Source organism: Alligator mississippiensis, chromosome 16 (assembly GCF_030867095.1).
Source record: "Alligator mississippiensis isolate rAllMis1 chromosome 16, rAllMis1, whole genome shotgun sequence".
In the NCBI taxonomy this organism is placed as follows: domain Eukaryota; kingdom Metazoa; phylum Chordata; order Crocodylia; family Alligatoridae; genus Alligator; species Alligator mississippiensis.
The window spans coordinates 15,274,755-15,298,054 of NC_081839.1; the positions used below are offsets into that span (position 1 = coordinate 15,274,755).

At 49.0% G+C, this 23,300-nt stretch overlaps 2 long non-coding RNA genes across 3 annotated transcripts in view; one reads left to right on the top strand and one right to left on the bottom strand.

Annotated features, from left to right (window-relative positions):
* Nucleotides 1-231: 231 nt before the first annotated feature.
* On the bottom strand, nucleotides 232-1,395 carry LOC132246507 (uncharacterized). Its single transcript, XR_009457832.1, has 2 exons — nucleotides 1,081-1,395; nucleotides 232-597 (listed from the first exon to the last, which is right to left on the bottom strand). It is a non-coding gene; the product is annotated as an uncharacterized LOC132246507 (long non-coding RNA).
* A 200-nt stretch (nucleotides 1,396-1,595) lies between these two features.
* Nucleotides 1,596-23,300, top strand: part of LOC132246583 (uncharacterized) — a 28,834-nt gene continuing 7,129 nt past the window's right edge. For both annotated transcript variants that reach the window (XR_009457979.1, XR_009457978.1), the window contains exon 1: nucleotides 1,596-7,993. This is a non-coding gene — a long non-coding RNA (uncharacterized LOC132246583). The remainder of the gene's footprint in view (nucleotides 7,994-23,300) is intronic.

Below are 23,300 nucleotides of genomic sequence, written 5' to 3' on the forward strand. Positions count from 1 at the left end.
ATTTATCTTTTGACTTCATAAATACGGATTTATAGATGACTTGACAGAGGACCAGAATGGATTACGTCTCAGCTCAAGTCAGAATCCTTTCACCATCTACTTGTACAAAGGGAAACACTTGGACAGGACAGAACGCACCAGCTTGTGCTGTGGCCCCACCGTCCTTCCTGAGAGGCTATTTGTGACATCCAAGTAAATCACAACCACTTCCCTACAATAACAGTCTCCGCAGCCAGGTATGTCCATATTTTATTACACTTGTAAGAGTACAAGAGATTTTAGCTGAAAACATTCAGTGACGGCTCCTTTCATGCAGAATAGACAGAATAAACCACCAAGCGGGATCCCAGAGACAGCAGTGCTTTTGCTCCTCGCAGTGGTGAAAACGAAACGAGGGATAGTGGCCCCCGCTGAACTGTTCGGGCATGCACGTCTTTGCAACGTCAGAGAGGTCTCTTTGTGACTTATTGCCCGTTTCTCGGTGCCATTGTGCTGTAACAGCTTTGTACTCCGCAGTAGCCACGGGGGAAGACTACTGAAGCCCTGCTGTAGTCTGACACACAGGATCTCTCTCATCCCGCAGTCTATGAGGCAAGGCTGAAATGAAAGAAACCTACATGGGATATTTGCAGAGCCCGTGGGCCAGCTTTGCAATCCCCTGTGCCCTGTCCTTTTCTACCCAGCACGGGGACGGGCACCCCTCTCGCAGCCCTGGTCCTACAACTCCTCCTGACCCCCCACGCTTATCCAGAGACCCTGCATGTTAATCACTGGAAGGAAATGAAGGGGTTTCAGAAGTGTGCATGCTTAAAGCTGTGAAGTCAAAACTGACATCTCAAATCTAATCGAACTCGTCAGAAAACCGGACTATTGCTACTCCTCTAAACCGAAGTGACAAAGCCTGACAGCAAGTGTGCCAAATCCACTGGCTTGGAAGTAAAATGCCAGCATCGATGTCAGAAGCCGTGTGTGCAAAACAGGACACCGACTTAGAGGTTTTTAAAGCGCCCCTTGCAGACACGAACGGAGTTTATAGCCAAGAATCCCAAGTGCTACTGGCCAGCCCTCATCCACACCAACCACGCGCGAGTGAGGAGCCCGTCTCTGCGCGCCCCGCACGGCACGGCTCAAACACGCCGCACAACCCCTGCCGGCCGCCGCTCGCCCGCACTGCCCGGGGGGGGGGCAGCGCCCAGCACAGCCCGCAGCGACACGGAGCCGGGCAGCGTCCCGCACCGCCGCTCCCGCCACGCAAGGGCGCCGTCGCGGTTGCACGCAGCGGTCCGAGCCGCCGCGGCCAATGGGGAGCTCGCGCGTCACAACGGCGGGGGAGGAGCAAGGGGTTGGCGCGTGCACAGCGCAGCGCAGCGCAGGCTGGGCGGCAGGAGTGGAGCGGAGCGGAGGCGGGAGTCACGTGCCCGCGCCCACGCCCCGCCCCGCTGGCGCTGGGGCCGGGACTGCGTCCGTCGCCCACGCGGGCCAGAGCCGGGAAACGCGGCAGGAGCGGCGGGGGGGGAGGGGGTGTCGCGGGCATGCGCGCTCGGCAGCAGCAGGCGGAGGAGGAGGAGGGCGGAGGAAGCGTGTCCAGGCCGCCTCAGGCCCGCCTTGACACCCTGCGGCACCGACGTGAGCGCTGTGGCAGCGCCGGCCCCGGCCGCGCCCCGATGGAGGCCGGGTCTCTGCACAGCCGCAGGAGCCGGAGGGGCAGGAGCAGCGCGTTGTGGCCGGTCCGCACTGCAGAGCCGCCCCCCCCCGCGCAGACACGCGGCCCGGCTGCGCTAGAGTCCGGGACCCGGGACTGGCCTCGTGAGACAGGGTCGTCCTGGGCTGCGAGGGGTTGCCCACGGGTGTTTGTACGAGGGGGGGCGCGGGTGCGGATATCCACATGCACACGTATGTGTATACGTGTACAAGTGTATATGTTGGTATACATATGTGGAAAGAGTGCGTGTGGCAATGCACATACACTTCTGCCTGTGCACACACCTGCATGTACACACACAAACACGTGCACACTGTGCACACAGTATGCACATGCACGCACGCTGTACCCTATATGCTGCAGGTGCACTGTGTGTATACACCTACACATGCAGATGCGTGAGCATGCATGTATGTATACACACACACACACACACACGTGCATGTATGTGGCTGCATGGGCTCACATACCGAGTGCGTGAGTGTGAGTCGAGCACCGGGTGGATTTGAGCACTCGATCCCCAGAGCGGTGGGTGCGGGGGACAGCGTTTGGTGGAGTCGCCCTTTCCAATGAGATCCGTTTTAGCCCAGGGAGGTGAATCCGGGCGACCCCTTTCACTGGAAGCTCGTGGGCTCGTGCAGCCGTTGCTGGTGCTGTTCTTGTTTCCCCTGGCCCGTGCTGCCTGCCCTGCTGGACGGGCCCAGGTGTATGAGTTAAGGTTGGTTCAACACTTCAGTTTCTGCAGTAACCTTAGGAATGGTGTTGGTTGTGGTTTGTACCACGTAGACTCGCTGAATCAGAGATGCGTCAGCTCTTGTAAGCATCTGGCAAAAATAATTTTTTTTCCTGCAACATCCCAAATAAAGAGACCTTACAAGATTGTCTTGGTACATGAAATGAGTAAGTCTCAGCTGGGCTCCTTTGTGATATTAGCTCTATTAGACATGTAAACACCTGCATGTGATTCACAAGACAAACCTCGAGGTTTCAGGTAGGAAGCCATAGCATCAGAAGCCGTTCGTATCTGCTGTGGTCTAAGCTCTTGGCAAGAGGTAGGGGCGGGAGTCAGTCTACTATTTTTCATAATGAAAAAATGAGTGAAATTAATTTTTGAAATGCAGGTGCCACAAAATTCAGGCAAGTTACAGAAGGGCGCCTGGAGCTGAAAAAGGCTGAGAAACCACTGTACTAGGTACAGGAAGCCACGATGATCGCTTTCTCTACAGCATCAGCAACTGGATATATTTTTCATGCCTGTTAATGGGGACTGATTTCAGAAATGCTCCAGTGAAGACATTAAGTAGGACTGGAATTGTCTCCTTGTTTCTCCAGCACTCGACGCTCCTCACCTCCCTCTCCAGCGCTCGGCGCTGTCTTCCCCCGGGCACTGACGTTCCTGGTTATGCCTCTGGCTTTGCTTACACAAAAAATGGAACCAGTTTAACTCTGGTTTACTCAATCTGGTCAATTTAAGTAGTGCACACCAATTCACAGGTGGTTTTCTTGGTGTAGCTTGTGTTGATAACTTTTTAAAACCAATTTTAATTAAATAGGCACAATATCTGGCTAGGTGAGGCCTGAAACATCATTTCGCACACCCATTGCATAGTCATGCATGCGCATAGGAAAAGAAAGGAGAAAGTGCTTGATGAAGTTACGGAACCACTTTGATTCCAGTTAATTTACTACATGTCTGCTCCCTGACACAGGAAGTTGCTTGGCTTACCTTTCTAGTAGGATCTATTCATTTAGCAATAGCAGTTATAATTATGCTTTAAAAATACTTACAGTGAAATCTGATTTCACATGCTCCTGCATTTCGGGGGAAGGGGAAAAATCTTGACTAGAAACTCTCACTTCTTGAATGAAACTTTCCATGCTTCAAAGCTCTCAAAGCTAAACAGAATTATTGAAAATTAGGGTTGGAAGGGACCTCAGGAGGTCACCTAGTCTAATGCCCTGCTTGAAGCAGGACTACCCCCAACTATATCACCCCACCAAGGCTTTTAAAATTTCCAAGTGAACATAAGTAATAGGTTTAGATGCCAAAAATGAGTCCAGTAATGCAGTTATTTTAGTACTGCAGTGTATATGAATCATTGTGTTCCTGTTAACTTGAACATGTAGGAAGAATTATATTTGTCAATCTTCTTTTGTTAAATAGAAAGCAAAAGACTTATCTAGGCAGAATTGTGGTGGGGGATATTTATTCCAGTTTTTGCTATAATTTTAAATCTTCCAATTTGAATGTTGTATCACTGGGATTTTTACCTTTAAATGGGTAAAGTAGTGTCATGAAATACTGTATGATTCACACCCAAAGAGAAGGTACAATGTATTTTAAGGTTGGGAAATTATATTAGAGCAAGTAGAAGCAAAAGTGTCTAGCCAAACCAATAATTACCTTTCCATTAATACTAGATTCTGTTTCTCACCTGTCTAAACTCTTTCCTCTGGTGAGATAGTATCATCTTTTTACATTAATCTTAGGATTTAGTGTGGGATAGTTTTAAAATTGCTCTTCTGTGTAAAGTTAAGACTAACAGTCCTGATTTCCTCAATGCTGAAAAAAGCCCCTCTTTTTCCTGATTTACATACTTAGAAACATGTTTCTGTTTTAACAATGATTGATGGAGGTTGGGTTTTTTGCTTTTGTTTTGGCGAGTCTCTACTTTTACATTGGTACGTGGTATCATAACTGATAGGTGATTTCCCTTGTGGAGTGGGGGGCGGGGTTCCAAAGAGGAAATCATCCACTATGAATGCTTTGGGCTTGATTCAGTACTCTGTAAAGTCAATGAAAAGACTCCCATTCATCTCAGTGTCAGTTGGATTGGATCCTTAAAATGGCTTTTCTTGGGGAAACAAGAAAGATTAAAAATAGATTTAAAAAAATAATAAAAAACAAGATGGATTAAAAATAGAATGAAAAGTTTTGACTTTTAAGCTGCTAGTTCAGGTCTAGTAAAGGCTGGTAGGGAATAAAAGTCGTAACTGTTTGGGAACCTTTTGGCCTTTTTGAAGATAGGCTAGTTGATTTGTGGTGGAAAAGCATCAAACCCTACTTTCCAGCTTATCTTGTGCTGTTTTCAAGGTTGCTTTGAAGACTGTTTGTTGGCTCTGTTAATATCTTTGGAAATGGTGATTTGTATTGGACAGGGAACTTTTGTAACTCTTGGAAAGGATTTCTAAATGTATTGTCTACAGAACTAACCGTGGGTATTTTTAGAGTCCAAAATGTGAACTAATTCACTAATTGAGAAATTAACTTTTTTTTCTTCTTCTTTCAGCGCTACAACGTGTTGTGAAGCAGTTACACCTGCTCCACTTGTGCATATTTTCAAACAGGCAGGATCTTTTGAAAACGATACCTAATGTTATATTATTAAAATGGCTATCCATACAAGGCTGAGAGTATAAAAATGAAAATGCTGACAGGTATTTTTTAATCTTTTGAGATTTTAACTAACATTTCATTGTTATTTATGTTTTCTAATTATCTCTCTAAGCAAATATAAATTGCTGTATTATGCATCTACTAGACAAGGGTTGCTCAATTTCCAGGCCCTGGGCCAAATGCAGCCCCATGGAGCCATCACATCTGGCTTGTGGGGCTCCCCATGGGTCTGGGGAATTGGCAGCAAGCGAGTGGTGGCCATGAACACAGCCTCCCCCCCACTTTCCCCTGCCAAATCCCCAAGCCCCAATACCTGCATGGCTGGTCTGAGCCAAGCTATGCCTCTTTCCCCCGTGGGCCTGGGCCACGTTCCCCCACTTCGGGATCAGGGTTGGACTGTGTCCCCTTCCTTTCCTGCAGGGCCAGGTTGGGCCAGGCCACGCACTCTTTCCCTCCCTACAAGGTCACCTGGCTAGCCTTTTTTCCCTCTTCACAAGGATGGGTCAAGCTCCTTTCCCCATCAGGGCTGTGTTGAAGCCAGTTTGTCCCCCACCTGGCCAGATGGTGCCCACTCACGTGCCAGAGCAGGAACACCTGGATCCAGCCCACGAATGTACTGGCCACTGACAGTCTGGCCTGCCGTGTGAAACTGTTGGGGCTGCACTGTACTATCGGTGGTCCATTAAACCAATTTTAAATAAACAAGTCATGGAATCACAGATTATGTGATCATAATTTTATCACTACTTGATATTTTCCTTTCAAAGGCAAAAATAGAAGTACTCTGTGACAGGCTCACAGCCACAGGGGCTGCCATGACACCCCTAGCGGCCTTGCTGCTCCTGCCTGGCTCCAGCCCTAATGTCACTCTCTCTTCATTGTTCACCAGCCGTGCCTTGCTCTTAATATTACAGGTTGATTCAAGGAGGCTGCTAGCAGGCCTTAGAGTGAGCCCGAATCCAGTAAGTTTCCACTGGGTCTGAGGCCCCGTTGGCCTCTATCCAGACATCCAACTTTGGTAGGTTCCTCTCGGCCTGACTGCAGGTGCCCTACAGGGACCTAGCCTTCAGGGCAAACTGAGTGGTTCCTTTTCCTCCCCTACTCCATGCCCTAAGCCTCAGAGATGTTCTCCCTTTGATTTTCCTTCTTATACACTCTGGCTCCTTGAGCGCTCAGACATCTCCCCCGCCCAGCCCTGGACACAGGTGGCTCTGGGCCTCTTGGACCTCGTGATCTGGGTCTCAGCCTTTTTTCAGTTCTGGGACCCCTCCCTGGGTCCCACCCTCAGTGTGAGGGCTCCTGGGATACTGGCTGTCTAAGCAAGCCTTGAGGCTGCACCCCCAGGGTTCAAGGCTAAACATAAATAAGTAACATCACCGCTGTCTGGCAGACACCTCAGTCTTTAGAGGTGTAACATAAAGACCACTTGCCTGTAAACCCAGTCTTCCTCAGTCCAAGAAACTTGCCTTTGTTTCCAGACCTGTAGAGTTGTTCAGCCAAAATCCAGTTCCCTTCAGGGACCCAGAGCCAGGAGTTATGCACTGTGCAGTAGCTGGGGAGAATCGAACAGACTGGTGCAGACTCTGGGCTCATGTAGCTCCAGCCTGAGCCCTCTTCCAGCCAGGTGAGTCCCTCATTAGCTCCCCCCTGCCCCCTAAAAGCAGCCTCTCAGGCTGCTTGCTCTCCTAAAGGATCAGGCACATCCCAGTGCCCTGCTACATATTCTGTATACTAGATAACCATGATAGTTGATTACTGTGTTAATTATTTGTATGTCCTTCGATGAGGAGAGGTGACAATCCTGACTAAAGTTCTGTTGTAGCAGATGCTGTACAAACGCAAATAAAGACTTAAGGTGCGTGTAAATGAAATGAAAATTCCCGTTTATGTCAACACAACTGCATTTGTCACTATGGCCTGTTTGTTAGTTCTTATCCTGAAAAGATATAGTCTGAAAAAGCTCCTTTTGTATTCGAAGGCCAAGTCTGTGTGTGCATAGTTTTCAACAAATGAGCTGTTAAACTCAGTAAGACTATTAGCGCATGAGGCTAAATGTATGCATAATCATTTGCAGAAGTGGGGTGTGAAACTGTAGTTTTATAAATACACAGCAAAGCTAAGGCAGGTCTTACCTTTAAAGCAGCTAATCAATCTAGTATTAGGACTTCATTCGCTTAGCTAGAGTAAACCAAACAAAGGAAATGAGACTTAATAGATACAGCGTGGGATATTAGAGTTTTTACAGGTTAGTTTTATTTTGGTACTGTTTGTAGGCCACATTAGCCCACTGATTGCACTGGTTGTTGTGCAAACACACATGAGCTTCATGCTGATAAATTACTATTTTAAGCCTTGGGACCGTTCTCTCTCTCTTGGTTGGAGGATTTGGACCAAAAAGGAAAAACACAGGGAGGGGTGGACTTTGGGGAAGTGATTGAAGAGAACAAAATCTGAAAAACGATTCTGTAAGAATATTTTCTTTTACCACCTGTCATGATGGCAAGAGGTCAGTTTGGCTTTTAAATTCAGGAGTAGTGTGTAGGTCTGGAATGAAAAAAACCACCCCATTTCTTCCACCTGTTCCCTTATATACTAAGCAAATTTGATTTAGAGAAAGAAGGGTTTTGTTTTTACTAAAACTGCATTTAACCTTGACCTGGCAATCGCATAGCATCATAGCTCTTAACTTATTTGGATATTTGATTACTGTAACTTAAAAAAAAATTAAACATGTAGGAATTAAGAACTGTAAAGTAATAGGTAGTGTGTTATTTTATCATCTCAGGTTCAAGCAGGACAGTTTCAGGAAAGTATGACTTGAGAGAGGCAGCCAGACAGACCATCCAAATGCTTCAGTTGGCAGGATGAAGTGATATGCTAATGTAAGAGAAAAGGTGGGTGTACAATGGCAAGGAAATAAATACCCGTTAAAGAGATGGGAGGTCTAGGACAGTGGTTCTCAACTTTTTTTGTACCAGGACCTATTTATGAAGATTAGTGACCAGTCCCGACCTGCCTTCCCCCAGCCCTGCTAAAGGGAGCCCCCAGCTGCCCCTGTGCCATCCGGGCCGAAGTCCCGCAGTTTGTGCGGATTTCAGCGGAGAGAGTCCAGCCCCAGCACAGGCTGGAGGGAGGAGGGGAGGCCTGTGGCAGCCCCCCCTGCCCTGGTCTGGGGCTGCCATGCCTCACCAGGCAGCCTGGTCACGGTCCTTCCAGCGCGTCCCCCCACCAGCATCTCTCAGTTGCTCTGCCCATACAAGTATGAGCACCAGCTCAAGTGCCACCAGCCCACCTATGCAGCTCCCCCTGATGCCTCCTTCTCTTGCTGAAGGGGCAGGCGCCTACCCCTCCCGTCCCCCCTGCCCTGATACAGCCTTGGCGCCCGGCTATCTTCCCCCATATCTGGCAGGTGCCCATCCCCCCTGCGCGCGCACGCACGCACACACACACAGACACACACAGTCCCCAAGTCCCGGACCTCCAACCCCCACTGATCATACACTTCCCTGCATCCAGCCATTGGTGCTACTCCCAGGACCCTGCCTGGGTGCATGCAGGCCCTGGGGATGTGTGTGCAGAGACATGTGTGCCTGCTGCCTCCAGTCACCCAAAGCAGTGACTTGCAGGCAGGCTGGAATGAAGGTTGTGTATGGGGAATGACAAGCTAGATGTGTGTGGAATGAAGGGCTAGCTCGGAAGAAGATGACGTTGTGAGAGATTGGGAGTGGAGGGGGAGAGGTGGATTCTTTGCTAGTGAGCTTCCCTGGGAGTCAGGCAGCATGGGATAGCTAGAATCTTCCTGCGAGCCCTGCTGTAAGTGCTTGGATTCAATGCTTGCAAGCATAATAAATATTGTTATAGCGTTTTGATGATAGTGTTAGAGCACGGGTGCTCAACCTCTGGTCCTTGGGCCAATTGCAGCCTGTGGAGCTACGATATCTGCCCCATTGGGCTCCCCACAGGTGGGATATTTGGCGGTTTCTCACCTGTCTAAACTCTTTCCTTCGGTGAGGCACCCCCCTCCCCCCCCATTGCCGATGGATTGGGTTCTTGTCATGCCTGTACCTTTCCTCCCTCCATGGGCTTCGATTGGGGCTGGCCAAAAATCCCTTTTCATGCTGGATCAGGACTGGGCTGCGCCCTACCCCCCTCTGGACAGCTGGATGGGACCCTGTCATAAACTCCTTGGGCCCCAGATTGGAACCACTGACTGCGTACTGCTTGCATATGGATTGGGCACTGTCCATCCGTCTCACCAGACAAAAAGGTTGAGCACTCTTTGTTAAGAGTGGTGTTTTAGCTGTGATGATCCAGGAAGTATGCAAAAGGCAAGGATTTTTTGGGTGTGGTGACTTTTATTGGACCAACTGCACGGTTGGAATTAAATTTCTCTTCAATGTCTTCATCAGCGACTTGGACGAGGGAGCGAAGTGTACTCTGTCCAACTTTGTGGATGACACAAAACTGTGGGGAGAAGTGGACATGACGGAGGGCAGGGAACAACTACAAGCAGATCTGGACAGGTTGGACAAATGGGCAGAAAACAACAGAATGCAGTTCAACAAGGAGAAATGCAAAGGGCTGCACCTAGGGAGGAAAAATGTCCAGCATACCTACTGCCTAGGGAATGACCTGCTGGGTGGCACGGAAGCGGAAAGGGATCTCGGAGTCCTAGTAGAGTCCAAGATGAACATGAGTCGGCAGTGTGACGGAGCCATCAGAAAAGCTAATGGCACTTTATCGTGCATCAGGAGATGCATGACGAACAAATCCAAGGAGGTGATACTTCCCCTCTATCGGGCGCTGGTCAGACCGCAGTTGGAGTACAGTTGGAGTGCAGTTTTGGGCGCCACGCTTCAAGAGGGATGTGGATAACCTGGAGAGGGTCCAGAGAAGGGCCACTCATATGGTTAAGGGCTTGCAGGCTAAGCCCTACAAGGAGAGACTAGAGAACCTGGACCTTTTTAGCCTCCGCAAGAGAAGGTTGAGAGGCGACCTTGTGGCTGCCTATAAGTTCATCATGGGGGCACAGAAAGGAATTGGTGAGGTTTTATTCACTAAGGCGCCCCCGGGGGTTACAAGAAATAACGGCCACAAGCTAGCAGAGAGCAGATTTAGATTGGACATTAGGAAGAACTTCTTCACAGTTCGAGTGGCCAAGGTCTGGAACGGGCTCCCAAGGGAGGTGGTGCTCTCCCCTACCCTGGGGGTCTTCAAGAGGAGGTTAGATAGGCATCTAGCTGGGGTCATCTAAACACAGCACTCTTTCCTGCCTATGCAGGGGGTCGGACTCGATGATCTATTGAGGTCCCTTCTGACCCTAGCATCTATGAATCTATAAGTTAGATAAGCTTTCAAACACAAGATTCATAAATAAATAGATTCATAGATGCTAGGGTTGGAAGGGACCTCAACAGACCATTGAGTCTGACTCTCTGTCTAGGCAGGAAAGAGTGCTGGGGTCAGATGACCCCAGCCAGATGCCTATCCAGCCTTCTCTTAAAGACTCCTAAGGTAGGGGAGAGCACCACCTCCCCTGGAAGCCCATTCCAAATTTTGGCCACCGTTAGTGTGAAGAAATTTTTTCTGATATCTAGCCTAAATCTGCTCTATGTCAGTTTGTGACCATTGTTCCTTGTTACCCCAAGAGGCGTCCTGGTGAACAGAGCATCTCCGGTTCCTTGCTGCGCCCCCCTAATGAATTTGTAGCTGGCCACAAGATCACCTCTCAGCCTTCTCTTGTGGAGGCTGAAGAGGTCCAGGTCCCTTAGTCTCTCCTCATAGGGCTTATCCTGTAAACCCTGAACCGTACAAGTGGCTCTCCTCTGGACCCTCTTGAAGCTGTCCACATCCTTCTTAAAGTAAGCCGCCCAAAACTGGACGCCATACACCAACTGCAGTCTGACCAGTACCGCATAGAGGGGAAGTGTCACCTCCTTGGTTCTAGTTGTCATGCATCTGCTGATGCACGATAAAGTGCAGTTAGCTTTGCTGATGATTTCATCACACTGACGACTCATATTCATCTTGGAGTCCACTAGGACTCCGAGATCCCTTTCCGCTTCTGTGCTGCTGACAGGGTCATTTCCTAGCCAGTAGGTGCGCTGGATATTTTTACGTCCTAGGTGCAGTACTCTGCACTTGTCCTTGTTGTACTGCGTCCTGTTGTGTTCAGCCCACTTTTCCAACCTGTCTGGGTCTGCCTGCAGTCATTCCCTACCTTCCAGAGTGTTTACTTCACCCCACAATTTAGTATCATCTGCAAACTTGCACAGAGGACACTTCACGCCCACATCCAAGTCACTGATGAAGACACTGAAGAGTACAGGTCTGAGGACTGAGCCCGGTGGGACCCCACTACCCAGATGCTTCCAGGTCGATACTGACCCATCAGCTACCACTCTCTGGGTGTGACCTGCAAGCCAATTTGCCACCCACCGGACCGTGTAAACATCTAAGTCACAGCCTCTTAATTTATTTAAGAGAATGGGATGAGATACCGTATCGAAGGTCTTCCTAAAATCCAAAAAAACAATATCCACCTCTACTTCTGCATCACCATTTTGTGACCTGGTTATAAAATGAAACCAGATTAGTCAGGCATGATCCACCTGCTATGGATCAATGCTGGTTGCCCTGCTGCAGTATTTTTCCCGCTGGACTCCCACAAATATGATCCTTAATAATCTTTTCACAGACTTTTCCAAGGGTGGAGGTGAGGCTGACTGGCCTATAATGACTTGGATCCTCTTTCCTCCCCTTCTTGAAAATGAGGACCACATTGGCCCTTTTCCAGTCCTCTGGGACCTGACCCGAATGCCACGAGTGCTCAAACTGCCGTGCCAGTGGTTCTGCTATGACACCGGCAAATGCCTTTAGTACTCGCGGGTGCAGCGCATCTGGGCCTGCTAACTTAAACACATCCAGTCCATCCAAGTGACTCTGCACCACGTCAGCGTTGACAGTTGGTAGGCTGGTATCCCTCTGATCCCATCTAAGAACCTGTTAGGAGACTGATCTTGACCCTTGTTCAAGGACACTGAGGCAAAAAACTCATTGAATAGCTCAGCCTTGTCCCCCCTGTCTGTCACTAATCGGTCCTGTTTCTTCAGTAGGGGTCCTGTGCTGCCCTGCGCCTTCCTTTTACTCCCTACATACCTGACAATAGACTTCTTGTTGTCTTTAATTTGTGTTGCCAGCCTCAGCTCTGTAGTTGCTTTGGCCTTTCTAACTGCCTCCCTGCAAGTGCGGGCCAAGTAGATACACTCCTCCTTGGTAGCTTCCTCCTGCTTTCACCACCTATATGCCTTCTTTTTTATTTTTTTTGCCCTTAGGCTTTTCTGGATGTCTGTGTTTAGCCAAGGAGGTTTTTTGTCCCCTTTCTCCCCTTTCCCTCGCACTGGGATCATCTCCCTCTGTGCCTGAAGGATCGCTTCCTTTAGGAACGACCACCCTTCCTGGACTCCCATCTCGCCAATACTCCTCTCCTGCAGTGCATCGCTGATTAAACTGAGCACGCTGAAGTTAGCCTTCCTAAAGTCAAGCACCTCCACCCTATTATTATCTTACCCGCTCTACACCGTATGATGAATTTGATTGAGTGAGTGGTGGTCACTGTCCCCAAGGTGACCACGAATCCGTAGTTCCCCTACCAGGTCATCCCCCATAGCCAACACCAAGTCCAGTGGGACCATATACTTCCTGCGTTAGGTGAACGGTTGGATTTGGCTGACTGCTCTTCCCAGCAGATGTCAGGGTAGTTTAGGTCCCCCATGACAAACATGTCCCTAAACTGTACGGCCTTTGAGAGCTGCCTCAAGCATTCCCAGTCTAGCTCTGCTCCTTGATGTGGTGGTCTGTAGCAGACCCCCATCACCAGGTCCCTTTCCCCTTGACCTCCGTGTGTCCTAACCCACAATGCTTTAACTTTCTCTTAAGACTCCCTTCTGTGCACTCACCTGAACACTGAAGACAATGATGCTGATGCGCAGTTCAGACTCCTCCTGCTCTCCCCTCAACTAAATAGGGATGGGAGAAAACCCCTTCCCACTTCCCTACAGCTGGCCCAGCTCACCTTGCTGCTGCTGCTGGTTCCTTACCACTGCACAGGAGCGAAGGGTGCACACATGCTTGCTTCAGCATCCCAACTAAAAGTTAAATGCTCTAGGTGAGGCTTGAACTCACAACCTTAGCCTCACTTCCCCAGTGCTGTTTTATAAGTATCACATGCTAACCCACCGCACCACGAGAGCTGAGCTAAAAGGCTCTTTGTCACTATTTTAGAGCATTTGTTTAAAGTAATTGTATCTCTGCTATTGGCTTTTGGATTTAATAAAGGCATTTGAACTGAATTACTGACACGCTCAATCAAATTCTAACACAACATACAGGGCGCATCCACATGTGTCACTATGGCAACTTTACTGTGCTGTATGTGTGGCACATGATTATTTTTAGCCGCTACTTCACCGTAGTGGCGCGCTATACCAGAGGAGCGTGTTGCAATGGGGACGTAGCTGCTGTTTGCGTGCAGATGCCCATGGATGCTACATCGCCAGTTTTGTTTCTTATACTGCTGTTTTTCCAAATGTTTCTAATAAATCATAGAAAACTAGGGTTGAAAGGGGTTCCAGTAACTCATCTAGTCCAAGCAGGACCATCCTTAATTTGATCGTGCCAGAGATTTGTCGAGCCGGGCCTTAAAATCCTCCAAGAGTCCACCACCCTCTAGATAAGCCGTCCCAGTACTTCACCAATCTTTAGTCAGAAAGTTTTTCCTAATCTCCAACTTGTTCACATCCCTTCTGTAGTAGAGGGCACAAAACTGAACACAGTACTCCACTTGTAAGCTCACCAGTGCAGAATAGTGGGGAATAATGACTTCCCTCAGTGCTGACATCACTCCTACTAATGCAGCCCAGTATGCGGTTAGCCTTCTTGGCAACAAGCACGCACTGTTGGCACCTATTCAGCTTATTGTCCACCGTAACCCCCAGGTCCTTTTCTGTGGAGCTGCTGCTTAGCCAGTTGGTCCCAAGCCTGTAGCGGTGCATGAGACTCTTCTGTCCTAAGTTCATTACTTTGCACTTCTTCTGGAGCTTTGCCTTTTTCCCCTGCATGGCTGGTTTGAGGCCTGGCCATTCTTCCTTCCATGAGATTGCCGTGGGGATGGGCACACCCCCAACCTGCCGCTGTAGTGGGGCCTTGTCAAGCCCCTTGGGCTCGGGTTGAGGCTGACAAAGCCCCCTTTCTGCGCTGTCTTGGGGCTGGCGTGCCCCCTGCCTCCCTCTGCACAGATGGATGGGGCCCTGGCATGCCTTCGTTTAGAGTGATGTTTGAGCACCCCGTGGTTTGAGCACCCGTTTGTTTAGAGTTATGTTCTACCTGTGATGATCCAGGAAGTATGCAAGAGGCAAGGATTTTTTGGGTGTGATCACTTTTATTGGACCAACTGAATGGTTGGAATTAAGTTAGACAAGCTTTCAAACGCAAAACATTCTTTGTCAGTGTTTCAGAGCATTTGCTTAAAGCAGGTGTTATCAACCTGGGGTATGCCTACCCCTGGAGGTAATTTGAAAGGTCCCAGGGAATGTACAGGGGCGGGCGCAGATGTAGCACACCTGCTGCCTCACAGGAGCAGGGCCAGGGCGGAGGGAGAGCAGGGCCCACAGAAGCTGCACTGCCGCTGCTCTGCCACTCACCGTGCCCCTGCTCTGTGTCTGGCCCTCGCCACCCACCGCCACATCTGACCGCTCGCCACCCCCACCTGCTCCGCATCCGGCTGCTCCCACCCCCCTGGGGGTACACTTTTTAAAAAGGGGGCTGACGGGGGTACACTTACTAAAAAAAAGGTTGAAAACTACTGGCTTAAAGTCACTATGTATCTGCTATTGTCTTTTGGATTTAATAAAGACATTTTAGTTGAGTTCCTGACATACTCAATCAAACTCTAACACAACATGCAGTGTTGTTCTGGCTTTTGAAGACTTTGACCAGAAACCTGTACTTTTTTATTAATTGCTGATCATTTTACAGCTTTTAGAGAAAAAGGAAATTAGTTAAGCTCTTTCTGAGTAGTAAGATACTCTTATGTTTATTAAAAGCTTAATGAAATTTGGGACAATAACCAAATAATACCTTTAAAATATTTTTTTAAAGTTATGAATTTATATTAGGGGCGCATCGATAGAGATTTTTGCGGCCGATATCGATAGCTGATATTTAAGGAGGCATATTGGCTGATACTGATCTGGTTTCCGATACAGCTACCTCCAGCTGGTTAAGTCCGGTCTGGTGGAAGGGGAAGGCGAAGGAGAAGGGGAAGGGGCGTGGCGGGGGTGCAGATCAACATCGCCTGTGGTGAGGGAGGAGGCAGAGGGACGTGCTGCCCAGGCGCGGCGGAGGGGACGGAGCCACAGCTTGTGATGGGGGGCCGGCTGTCACTGCTGCTTGCAACCCGGGAAGGCACCAGGGGGACATGTGCCCCCCTGGATCTGTGTGGGATGGGGCAGGCTGCAGCCAGGACCGTGTGGGGCTCTTCTTGGTAGGGGCTAGGCTTGGAGTGGGTGCTGGCAGCGCTGGGAGGATGCTGCATCCAGCCCAAATTTTGCCAGGGCTCTGCTTCCAGCGCGACCACCGCCAGCCACTCGGTGCAGCCCTGGCTCAATGCTCCACCTCCACCCACGCACCAGGAAAACCCGGGGCTGCGTTGGGCTGCTGGCAGCGGTGACACTGGGAGCACAGCGGTGGTGAAATTTGGGGTGGATGCAGCATCCTCCCAATGCCACCGGCGCCCTATCCGAGCCCAGCCTCCACCGAGAAGAGCTCCACGCAGCCCTGGCTGCAGCCCACCCTGCCGTGCACAGATCCAAGGGGCACCCCCCCTGCCCATGCCCTCCCAGAGTGCAGGTAGCAGTGGGAGCCACCTCCCCCCACCACAAGCTGCAGCTCCCCCTCTCCACCCCGCCTGGACAGCACCTGCCCCCGCCCCCTCCATCACCAGCGAGAGCCTTGATCTGCCCCCCCACATGCCGCTTCCCTCCCCTTCCACCACACCGGACTTGCCAGCTGAAGGCAGCTCTCCACGCTGCCAGATCTGCTTCTTGCTTCCTGAGAGCTGTGCTGTGACTGCGCACAGCACAGGCATTTATCAGCCAAATTATCAGCCCCATCGGGCCGATATCCGATACAGCGTATTTTCTTGGTACTGGTACCGATCCGATATGAGACCAAGGTATCAGCGCACCTCTAATTTATATGATCGCTCACAGTGCTGCTAAGTGGTGCAAATCAGAGGCTCTCTTATTGTACCTCTAGGCTTTCATATATGACTGCAAAGTTGCTAACTTTTCTTATATACAAAAAACTAGAACTCTGGGTTCCAAAATGATACCTTTTATTAGACCAACTGGAAAAAGGCAAGAAAACTGTCCTTTTCTGCAGGCTTTCGGGATCAAAGTCCCTTCATTAGGCTCTGGGAAAAGTGTAGATGGTACAAGATGGTAAAAAGGCCCCATGGGTAGGAAAGAAACTTCATTTTTGCACAGAGGGAGCTGAAGATGGAAGGCCGTCCCTCTGGGTCCTTGAGAACGTCTTTGTGAGCTGTGCTGAGTAGCTCTTTGGTGTGTAGGAACTTTTCTTATAACCTTTCAAGTAAAAATGCGAACTAAACAGACACTTGGCTTGCATATTAACATCCTGTTTGTCAAAGTTGTAGTTCTTGTGCTGCTCTTTCTCCAAATTTTCCTCATAAAGATTTTTCATAATCAGCTATTAATTAGTACTGTGTTCCTCAGCTTTTTAGACTGAAGACCTGGCTTGGAAAATTCCAGGTCTTAGCTTCTACCTTTTTTTTTTTTACTACAGAAAAATAATGGCAATTTTTCTGTTGCAACCAACTCAGAAAAGCCAGGGCAGGTCAGAATGTCTTTAATATTGAATTCCTGCTGGAAATCTCTGACTACCTTATGAATATGGGGCCTACGTCGTTCACAGGGGCTTCCCCCGACTCTGCGATGCGAGTGCAGTGGTGGTCACCATTTTCACGGTGGCGCATGGCAGGCCCCCCCACACCTCTGGCTGAGGGGCCCTGGGAGCCCCAACCCATGGCCATCTCTCAATCTCCAGTGAGGGGCAGGGCTTCCAGGGCCCCTCAGCCAATTGGAGATGTGGGAGGGGCCTGTCATGCTCAGCAGAGAAAATCTCAGTCCAGCCTGCCCCTGCTTCCCCCCCACTCCCCCCAGGACCAGGGCTTCCAGCCCGTTTTCAGCTCCCTCCGTCCCCTCCCCACAGCCCTGCTTGCTGCCAGGGTTTCAGCTTGGGCTTTTTCACAAGGCACCTACCAAATTCATGGTTTCTGCGAAAATCTTGAATTTGGTAGACCCCTACTTCTGAATCCTAGTTTCCTGTCTGCCAGCACTAAGGGTGATTGTGTGGCACCCTATGGCTGCCTTTAGAGGAACTCAAGTCACCTTGGTGGAGAGTCACTGAATTAGAAGTTTTGGTATTTTGGCTTTCTTTAGCTATGGAGCTGTTGGGTTTCTCCCCCACAAAGTAAAGATGGCATAATGTGTTTCAGGACTGCTGCACAGTTTACCACTGAACCATATTTTTGTTTCATAGTATTCCCCCAAACTAAAAACCTGTAATGGTATAGCTATACCAAGATATGCTGATCAGGAATCAAGGACATTTTTAGTGAAGATTAGGGAATATTTTTAGGCCTTGTGTTTGGGGAAAGAAAAACAGTTTATCTTGTAAGATGCAGTTTTTCATTGGGACCTGAAGTGTCAGGTGTAGAAGTTTTAATTGAAATCAAATGTTCACTGCCTTAACGTCCCCTTCGTATTTGCCAGTATACGCTGATTACCCTTCTGATTGGCTATTGCAGCACATTGGCCAGTTCACTGCCTCTAATTATCTGTCAGTCTCCTCATCTCAGACTGTGATTTAAAACTGGAAATAACATGTTCTGAAGCTGCGGTAATGTCTAATAGTTAATTGTTCTGTATTAAGTATAATTCCTACCTTTGTCTTGGGAATGCAGTAATTGCCCTCTCCAGCCTGACAGTGCTTTTTTCTTGTCTGAAAAACTGTATTAAATAGAAGTTGGTAATTTTTATATAACCTGCAGCGTGCTAATGAAAATCTTTCGAGAGTGCTAGTGGCCTCTTCCCTCTACAGAGGACTGTATATTTTACCATGTAGAACTATTTTGTGCTTTTGTTTGCCATGACAATAAACTTGTGATTAGTAGGAACCAGGCTTTGGTGTTCATCTTTTGAGCTTCATATTCAAATAGCAGGTATTTCAGTTTGTGAAAAATGTTGATGTCTCTGGGTAAGCCTGCATGGTGCTTGAACTATTTTACTGCATTTCTTGTATCCTATAATGATAATTCCTCTTCACACCTAGTTCACAGTTTTCCTCTGTGCCTCCAAGCAGACTGTTTGCATTTACATGGAGTCAGAGGCAAGGATTTTTTGTGCGATCTTTAGTATAGTTGGGAGAGCTGTTGGACAAGGCTTTTTGGACTTGAGGAAAGACACTTGATGTCTGAAAGCTTATCTAACAGCTCTCACAACTATAGAGTTGGTCTGATGAAAGACATCACCAAAAAAATCATTGGTTCTCCTGCTGTTGGAATGATGTTGTAGCTGTGAGGATCCAGGAGGTATGTGAGAGACAAGGGTTTTTGTGGGTGATATCTTGAAGGATGCATTGCATTTGAAAGCTTGACTAATCTATTCCAGCCATGCAGTTGGTCTAATAAAAGATATCACCCACACCAATCCTTGCCTCTTGTACACTTCCTGGACCTCACAACTACCTGAAGTATATAGGGTTTGGGTGTGTCTGCTTACTCTTAGGAAGACAAGAATGTATACCTACTCGTGTATGCTTAACTGTTAGTAATTACTCACATTCACTTTTGCTTTCAAGTAACAGTTCAAAAAAATCAGAATGTATTAGCTGAGAGACTGCTCATTGTCAAATAAGAACAAAAAATAATCTTGTATTTTAACTTTTTCCCCCTCCAGATATGTCAATTGACCAGTTTAATAGTGGATGGGATTCAGTTGTCCTTTTGGTGATACCAAGCATACATTAGGTTTGAGTGTAACCTCCTAAATACCTGTTGTGCTGTGCTCTTAATGAATAGCTCCACCAAGGTTTTGGTGTTAACAAGCAAGACTATTTTATCAACCTTTGTTAATTATAGAGTTCTGAAATTGTGCTCTGTCATGATTGATATTTTCAAAACTGTACATTTATTATTGATGATGTACTAGCAGTAAGATGCACCGATAAAGATGTTTTGGGCCAATACCGATGGCCGATTGTAGACCATTCATATTGGATGATACTGATCCAATTGCCAATATGCAGCCTGGTAGCTTGGAGAACAGCATTTGGCTGGTAAGTCTATGGGGGTGAAGGGGTGTTGGGAAGGAAAGAGGCACAGCGGGGCAGATTGAGGTCCTCCGCAGTGAGAGAGGGAGAGGGGCTGAGGCAGGGGCAGGCACTGCCCAGCTGAAGTGGGGCAGGACGTGAGATGGAGCCGCAGCTCGTCCGAGGGTGGCAGGGAGGGAAGGGGTGGCTCCCACTCCTGCACGTGTCCCCAGGGCGGGCTTGTGTCCCCCGGATCTGTGCGTGGGGTGAGGGCAGGCTGCTGCCGGGGGCTGGGCTGGGCTGGGGCTGCGCTCAGGCCAGGTGAGAAGGACAGTGGCGGCAGCAGCAGCATTGAAAGGGGTAGCTACGGGTGGGGGAGCTACAGCCACCCCATAATTTCCCATAGCCCCCCCTCCCAGCACTGTCACCTGCCATGCCCAAACAGAGCCACACTGGGAAGAGCTTGGTGCAGCTTCCAGCCCCCAGTGGCAGTGGCAGCAGCAGCCCAAGGATGCAGCTAATGAGGGGTTTGGGCTGGTGAGACAATGCACTGAGTTATTAGCTCTTTCGAGGGATTCTAGCTGTTCTCAGTGCATTTCTGACGATTCTTGAGTATTATGGTTATGCAAATTAGTATTTTAATCAATCTTTTGAAGTGTCCAAGGAGCTGCTTCAAAATTATGGATATTTTCTGGTGTGAAAAATATCTGTTAAACTATTTAACTTTTTAACTGTGAATTGAAGGTTGTGGTTGCTGTATATGTCCATTCTGATCTTTAAAAAAAATTAGAAACACAAAGTCTGTGAGAGACTTATTAGGTCTGCTGGACTACCTGGGACTATAGGGGGCAATTAAGGAAGAGAGAGGATTAAAAAGAAAACAACTTCTGCTCATCAGTTCTCATCCCAAAGGATGTTGAGGTTTCTGTTACTCCTTTTAGATAATATGGAGGAGATAAGTTTGGAGATTTTGGTGCAAGGAGATCAAGTGCTAGAATAAAGTGGTATATTAAAGACCATTAAATCACTAGTACCACGTAGCATTCATTCAGAAGCTGTAAAGAATGAAATGACTGAGCTTGTCTTGCATTTAAAAGCTTGTCTAACTTGATCTTAACTACACAGTGGATCCAGTAAAAAATATCACCCTAAGAAACTCTTGCCTCTCTCCTAAGAAAAATACAGTCTCATTTAAATCACCTATTATAACAGAGGGTTGTAAACTATACCTTACTTTTAAAACAGGGCTGAATGGTGGTCCTGGCAATTATAAACCCATAATCCATAGGCCAGTGCTATCTTCAACTGTTTGAAGAAGTAAACAGATTAAAAAAGGGGGACAAGCCAGCGCAGCTTTTGTAAAGGGAAACAATTTGTCTCTAGTCTTTTTGATCATTTGAACAAAACTGGTGGATGAAACGGAAGCGGAAGAGTTCACAGAATCAGAGAAAATGAGGGTTGGAAGGGACCTCAGGAGGTCGTCTAGTCCGAGCCCCTCATGAGGTGCAACTCCAGGTGTGCTTTGGCCTTCCTGATTTCGTCCCTGCATGCCAAGCAGTACTGTTATGCTCCTTCCTAGTCATTGGTCCAACTTTCTACTTCTTGCACGCTGCCTTTTTGTGTTTTAGCGTGCTGAGAGTTCCCTGCTAAGCCGACCTGGTCATCTGCCATTCTTGCTAGTCTTTCTGTGCATTGAGATGGTTTATTCCTGTGCCCTCCGTCAGGTTTCTTTAAAATACAGCCAGCTCTCCTGGACTCCTTTTACTTACAGATTGGCCTCCCAGGGGAGCCCGCCCATCAGCACTTCCTGAGTGAAGGGAAGTCTGCTTTGCTGAAGGGCGGGGCTCGTACCCTGCTGCCTGTCTGCCTCCTGATCCTGAACTCAGTCATCTCGTGGTTGGTGCTGCCCACGGTGCCATTCACTGATTGATTCCCCACCAATTCTTCTCAGTTTGTCAGCAGGAGGTCAGGAAGAGCATGGCCCCTACTTGGCCTCCGCACCACTTGCACCAGGAGGTTGTCCCCAGCACTGTCCAACACTCCTGGTGTGCCTGCGCGCTGCTGTATTGCCTTCCCAGCAGATGTCGGGGATTGAAATCCCCCATGAGAACCGTGGCCTGCGATTGGTAAATCCGCTCGCTGTTTGAAGAAAGCCTCATCCACCACTTCCTGCTGGTCTGGTGGTCTGTAGCAGACACCCACCATGACATCACTCGTGTTGCTCTTCCCTCTGACCCGAACCCAGAGACTTCCTACAGACCTAGCTCCAGTTTCAGACCGGAGCTTTGAGCTGTTGTACAGATACTTGTGCATGTGCAATTCCTCCTTCTCTCCTCCACTGCCTGTCCTTCCTGAACAGTTTATATCCATCCATTGCAGTGCTCCAGTCATGCGAGCTGTCCCACCAAGTCTGTTATTCCAGTCATGTCATGGTTCTGTGACTGCAAGGACTTCCAAGTCTTATTGCTTATTTCCCAAGCTTCATGCATGTGTGTACAGACACCTGAGGACCTAGCTGATTGCTCTGCTTTCTCAGGAAGAATGAGAGGCTTTCCTTTTGCCTCATGTTCTTGCACTTCCTCCAGGTCACCTGCTTCCCCACTTACCTCAGGGCTTTGGTCTCCATCCTCCAGCGCACAGAGTTTAAATTTTAAAGCCTTCCTCACTAGGTTAGCGAGCCCGTCTGCAAATATGTCGTTCCCTCTCTTCATCCTGTGTCTCCCTAGCAATCCTTCTTGGAACAACTTCCCTTGGTTGAAGAAGCCAAAGCCCTGCTGGTGTCACTGTCTGTGTCGCCATGCATTGATCTGCAAGATGCGTCTGCTTCCGATCAGGCCCTTCCCTTTGACCAGCGGTATTGAGGAGAACACCACCCGAGTCCCCTTCCTCTTCACCCTGGCACCCAGAGCCCTGTAGTCACTTTTGATCTGCTCAAGGTCGCCCCTGGCAGTATCACGGGTGCCGACATGGATGAGCAGCATGGAGAGAGTTAGAGGGCTAGATGAGTGTGGGTAACTCCTCCGTGACAACTCAGGTCCAGGCTCCAGGGAAGCAGCAGAGCTCCCAAGACAACAGGTCAGGCTGGCGGACGGACGCCTCCTTCCCCTAGAGGAGGGAGTCTCCAACCACCCCCACCCTTCACTTCCTCTTGGTGGCAGTGGTCTCGACCCTCTCTCTCTTGGAAAGGCTTGGCCTGGCCTCTGCCACCGATGGAACATGCTCCTCCTCTGCTGCTGGGGCTTCATGTCTCTTCTCCAGGCAAACCGCTGCAGGTGGGCGTGAATATTTCTCCTTGCTGCAAGAGGTCACAAGCTTTCAGCTTCTGCCTTCCCTGGCGTTCAAGTCCTCTTCCTTCTCTAGTGCCGCCCTTGGCAGTCATTTCCCCACAGTAGAAGTATCCTCAAGCATCAAATTGATGAAGTTGTCATGGTGGAGGATGCTTTGGAGCCTCGCCACCTCCTCCTGTAGCTCTCTCGCCTGCTTCCCGAGGGGCACCACCTGAACGCGCGGCTCACATCACAGGCTCCCCCATCTCGCTGTCACTGAAAGGAACCTGCCAGTGGCAAACCCCGTGGGGTAGATGGTGAGCGCTCCTGCCTGGGTGGACACCTCACAGGTAGGAGCCCAGAGAGAGCTGGCAGTGGCAGTGGCTCAGGGATTTTGATGTCTTCCAGCCGTGTTGCTGGGTTTCTTAATCTGCTCCCTCTCTCTGCTCGCCCCTCTTTCAACCAGACCTTTCCTAGCAAACTCCCTTGTAAACTGGCCTCTGTGCTGCTCCTTGGTCCCAAAAGCTTCCCTTTCCCCTGCTAA